The sequence below is a fragment of the Gobio gobio genome, assembly GCF_949357685.1.
Source record: "Gobio gobio genome assembly, chromosome: 4".
NCBI lineage: Eukaryota > Metazoa > Chordata > Actinopteri > Cypriniformes > Gobionidae > Gobio > Gobio gobio.
Window position 1 is genome coordinate 8,410,144 of NC_137100.1, and position 6,000 is coordinate 8,416,143.

Sequence of the window (6,000 nt, forward strand, 5' to 3'; positions counted from 1 at the left end):
AGTGTGTATCTTCAAAGTGTTTCCTCTCAAACCATAGTTCTAAACAGTTCAGTGTTCAAGACAGATATTTAAGTGATAATCCTAAATTTGTTTATGTTACAATGTGTCTGTGACTTCTCCAGACTTCCACACCTGCAGCTCCATCAAATCCTGTGTTCACACAATTCTTTCCCTTATGACTCATTCACACTTATGGGAGTGTAAGGGTAAATTTACACGATAACAACACGATAACACACGATAACTAAGGTTCTATATGGCACCAAAAATGGTTCTTGGCTTGTAATCATAGGGGAACCTTTTTAAGTTCTATATAGTACCAATTTTGGTGCTTCAGTGGTTCTTCAGCGGTTCTTCAGAGGTTCTTCACCGGTTCTTTGACTAAGGTGCTATATAGAACCACTAACTAAGGTGCTATATAGCACCGCTACCATATAGAGAACATGTTAAGATATGGTGCTATATAGCACCAAAAGTGGTTCTTGGCTCGTAATCATAGGGGAACCTTTTTAAGTGCTATACCAATTTTGGTGCTTCAGTGGTTCTTCAGAGGTTCTTCACCGGTTCTTTGACTAAGGTGCTATATAGAACCACTAACTAAGGTGCTATATAGCACCGCTACCATATACAGAACATGTTAAGATATGGTGCTATATAGCACCAAAAGTGGTTCCTCTATGATTACGACGAATAACCATTTTTGGTGCCATATAGAACCTTTTATTTTTAGAGTGAATGTACTAAAACAGGAAATGTTTTTCGCATACATACAGCATTGTCCAAACGACCCCCGTTCACATGGATCCACAAAAATGACTAAAAAATTGTATTCTGCACTCTGAAACCCGTTTTCAAAAGTTTACTGTTGTCATGTAAATGAACAGCCAAAACATAAAAAGTTTTCCATTTTCCGAATGGCTCCCTTAAAGCCACTAAGCCGTTTAGCTCCTACTATCCACAACAAGAGTTATTTTCCCTTCTGCTGGCTTGGGGTTTTAAACCAGTAGTTAACCACAGGTTTGGCCACATAGTAGAGGTCAGCCTCATGAACATTCAGTGGTGAGTCTTAGTTATTTTTTCAAATATGCATTGGTCAAAACTTGTCACATTGTCAAAATTCTTCACATTGAGAAACAGAAGTCTGTGTGGACCAGACGGTGAAATATTTCATTGCTTTCACACAAAATGCATTCAATGACCACATCTTCCAAAATCCATGAACTCTTTTGTTATTCATACTCCACCACCTGTGAAACACTACGGCTGTGTCCGAAAACTTAGGCAGCTGACTCGCTGCCTCGCTGACTTGGCACACGGAGGTACCTCATGAAACTGATTTCAGACAGACTTCTAAGGCAGCGTAACAGTTTAATGATCTACAGCAAAATAGAGAGCGCTTTGGTGAAAACTTAGCAAATGTTAATTTCTCTCAGTAGACATTTCTTGCTAGAGATGACATCAGAAGTGGAAAACGTTGATCATGTCAGGAGACAGGAAGTGAAGCTAACATTGGATTCAGACATTTTTAAGCTTTCGGACGCTGCCCACATATGCAGCAAATTTTTTCAAATGTTAACACACTGCTTTCAGAAACATTCAAATTAGACTGATAGCAATTATTTGTGCATTTCTGCAAATAATTATATTGAAATAAAACTATGTTGTCAAAAGTTTTGGGACGCCTGCCTTTACATGCACATGAACTTTAATGACATCCCATTCTTAATCCGTAGGGTTTAATATGGAGTTGGCCCATCCTTTACAGCTATTCAAGTCATATACAGCTTCGTCATATACAGCTTCAACTCTTCTGGGAAGGCTTTCCACAAGGTTTAGGAGTGTGTTTATGGGAATTTCTGACCATTCTTCTAGAAACGCATTTGTGAGGTCAGACACTGATGTTGGACGAGAAGGCCTGGCTCGCAGTCTCGGTTCTAATTCATCCTAAAGGTGCAAACTTTACACTTGGCACAATGCAGTCAGGCACTGCATCCAACACTTTGCATTGCGCTTGGTGATGTAAGGCTGCATCCAAGCCTTGGAAACCCATTCCATGAAGCTCTCTACGTTATTGAGCTAATCTGAAGGCCACACAAAGTTTGGAGGTCTGTAGCTATTGACTCTGCAAAAAGTTGGTGAAAAAAAGAGCATGCGCTGACCCTGCTCTGTGATTGTACGTGACCTACCACTTCGTGGCTGAGTTCCACCTTCCCCAGCACCTCCTGTAAAGATCTGCTATGGGATAATTGATATCCGCTTGTTAAGTCGTGACATAAGGAACGCCATTTCTGGGTCCAAGCCTCAACCCGTTTCACTTGAGAATGCCATCGACGGCCGTTTATGAGGTCTATTTATTCATATTAAACATCAACAATTTGAAAAAGTTAAACATTTAAAATACTTAAGGTCTACACAATAGTCTCTGTGCTCACAGCGTCACAGACATTAATATTTTACCGATTTATAAAAGATGAATCACTGTCTGACCATCTGGATTTTTGGTATGGAGATAAAGATAAAGATTATGATTATATATTTTTTGTAGTATCACACCACATTGTGTGTGTATATTAGCACCATTTGTTGTTTTTCTTGTGGTTTGAGATACAGCGTTTGGACCCGGAAGCGCCGCCACGTGACATCAGACTTAACATCCAGATATGCTATTTGTGCAGCAGCAGCAGCATGTCTAATATGCTCACAGCTCCGTGTTGTGTATGTATTAGCAGTAGCAAGTGACTGTACTTGCTCTGCAGCAGCAGCAATCTACAACAACAGAAATAATCAAAAGCAGCAGCAATTCAGCAGTGTAGCAGATCTATTCCGCCAAGAACTAATACATTAACTTTGTCAAATCCATTACCAGAGAGTTGTCATGATAGAAATGCATTTTCGGCTGAAAGCCTATCCAGGTAGGTCTTGTTCATAGTCTCATTATTAAAAAGAAAGGGATGGCTTTGGGTTGATCACTGTCATCGCTGTCCATAAATTGATTTTCTTTTTCATTTTATTTCAGTTTTATTTGAATATTTATTGTTACCTTACCTTAGCTCTCTTTATATTATTATTTTACTCTGCATTTGTGTAGCAAATGCCAAGACAGTCTTTGAATGCTTGTATACTTGGCTATTAAATGTTTGTACTAAACAGTATGATTCTGATATAAATATATATAAAATTGTACATATTAAATATCCCATGTTGGGCAGTTGCTTCCCATATCAAGTCCAGGTTAAGCCAGGTGGCGAGCACTGTAGATTAAGAGCTGGGGGGTGTAAATTGGCCTTCTTTTTTTAAAGATTTTTTTTTAAAGATACATATGTCTCCCAAAAGACAAAATAAGTGCATTTTACCCTGATCATATTCCAACTGTGACGTGTCACGCTTTGGATATTCAGATATTGTATATTGCCATTTTTGTGGGGGCATTTTGTCCCCATAATGCAGGGTTCACCAGGACCACACACACAGAACATATCGTGCTGTTGTGCGCCCACTTGTGTAATATGACACAGGTCAGTGAGAGTGTGGGTGGTTGTGTTCTTGTATGTGTGTAACTGTCCTAGTCCTCTTCTCTAAATCTCTCTACCCTGTGGGGAGCTAATTCAGGAAGGAGCCCCAGGTTGTAAGACAGTGCTCAGGCTGGGATGGGGGTGGTTTGTACTCTTTCTACCCCATGGCATGTTGCTATCCCCGTCTGACTGAGCAAAGATGACTGCCCACCCCCTGGGTGTCTGCGTGTATTTGTCTGGGATGTCTGAGACGGATTTATGCGAAGCTTTCTGAACCATTTTAATTCATTGGTCACCATCTGTACCAGGCAACACGCTTTCTGATAAATATCATTATTTTCATAATTTCCATCCAACAGATGTATAATTCCTTTAACCAGCATATGTGCCGCCATTCTAAATGAGTTTAGTGTAACTGGTACAAAAGAGGGCAATAAATTAACAAGGAATCAACATACCATGCGGTTGAAACTGTTTTTTTTTCATTGTGTGTTAGCTACTACATCCCCTTAAGTAGGACCCTACAGGTGTCATCAAGAGCTGCGTTTAAGTCCACTGTTTTTATGCCCTTCCCTTGCTAACTTCCCTCCATCCCGTTCACTCGGATGTCCATCATTGCTTTGGTTGCACTAGTGCCTGGACCCTTGCACTGGGTTTAAATGGAATGCCCTAAGCCCTTGATCACAGCACTGAGATTTGCTGTTGTGACGTCACAATTGTGTTGCATTGTGGTCTATGGATCTGCCTAAAGTGTACATATGAGTAGACTCGCTTTCCCTCTGTCAAAAGCGATGGGTTGAGGGTCTGTCCAAATAAACTTGATGAACTTGAACGCACTTCAAGATGCCGGCAGGGATTCCCCGAGGGGAAGTGCTTAGGGAATTTTGTGAGTGGATGTATACAGCAGTGACCAGTATGCACATATTCAGCTCAAAAGAATAATAAAAGCCAAATGGATTCTTCATCAGCTTATTATCAAGACAAATATTTTTCTCTAATTTGATCGTTTGTAGATCATTCAAAGAAAATTTAAGATGGCTATTTCAGTTTTCGAAATGTATGTTCTTCTACTTCTCTCTTTTATGTTAATTAATGTCTGTGTGTGTTTCTGGAAGAGATAATTATTTATCTTCCATTTAGTTTGATTATCTTTCATCTCTTACTCACACTTATAGTACAAAAAAAAACAGAAAAAAAACCCCAGTGCGCACAAAAAAGAAATGATTTTATTTAATCACCCTCACTTTACCTGTATGGCTTTATTATGTACAACATCATGAAAGTTTCAGATAAAAAATTCGCAATTATGAGAAACAAATTCACAGTTGCAGGTCACATTGCAAGATTTAAAGGGTTAGTTCACCCAAAAATGAAAATTAGCCCATGATTTACTCACCCTCAAGTCATCCTAGGTGTGTGTATATGACATTCTTATAGTTATAAATCGATGCGTTTGTGTAAGAAAAATATCCATATTTGAAACTTTATAAAGTAAAGTTTCGGCCAATCTCCTTCCGTATTTAATTTATGGAAAAAGTGTTGAAAGTGCCTCTGCAGTTCAAAAGGCTTACGCTACCAGTTACGCTCGTCAGACGTAGCGTAAGCCTTTGAACAGCGAGAGGCACTTTCAACACTCTATTACTTTTCATTACTTTATAAAGTTTTAAATATGGATATTTTTCTTACATTAATGCATCGATTCGCTTCAGAAGGCCTTTATTAACCCCCCAGAGCCGTGTGGAGCACGTTATTTGAAGGACAGATGCATATTTTATGGACTTCAAAAACAGAACAACAATTACTGCCATTATAAAGCTTGGATTAGCCTGGACTTTTGTAATATAACTCAGATTTTATTCAATTGAATGAAGAATGTCATATACACCTTGAGGGTGAGTAAACCATGGGCTAATTTTCATGTTTGGGTGAACTATGCCTTTAAAGTCATGCTTGAAAACTTAAATTCAGTATTCACTCAAATTATAAATTTTATATTCATTGTGAGTAAGATATGACATATAAAGTCATATTGCCAAATATGAAGTGAAAGTTATATTTTTTAACAGCCTTCCATAGATTTGAGAGCAATGATGGAGTAGAAAATTATAAATGTGCAACTGGGCTCTACAACACTAACACCAACCAGGGCTGCAAGCAATCTGGAGGTATTATTCAACAACTAACTTTTCCACCCACATTTCAACAGTGGCCCAGTAAAAATGTATGCTAAATGCATGTAAATACAGCATAATGGTTCTTTGCTGATCCTAAGGTGCTGCAAAGAACCATTGAAGAACCTCTGTTTTTAGAAAGTTCCTGCTTCACAGACAGCATATATAGTCGGCAAACCAGTCTGCTATAGCTGACATGGGATCAGTTGACTGTTGTATTACAGTGTATTACAGTGTCTATTACCGTGAGCAGCCATTACCGTGTCATCAGCTTTCAGCAGTCATCTGACCCAACACTCTCTATCCTTAACAACGGC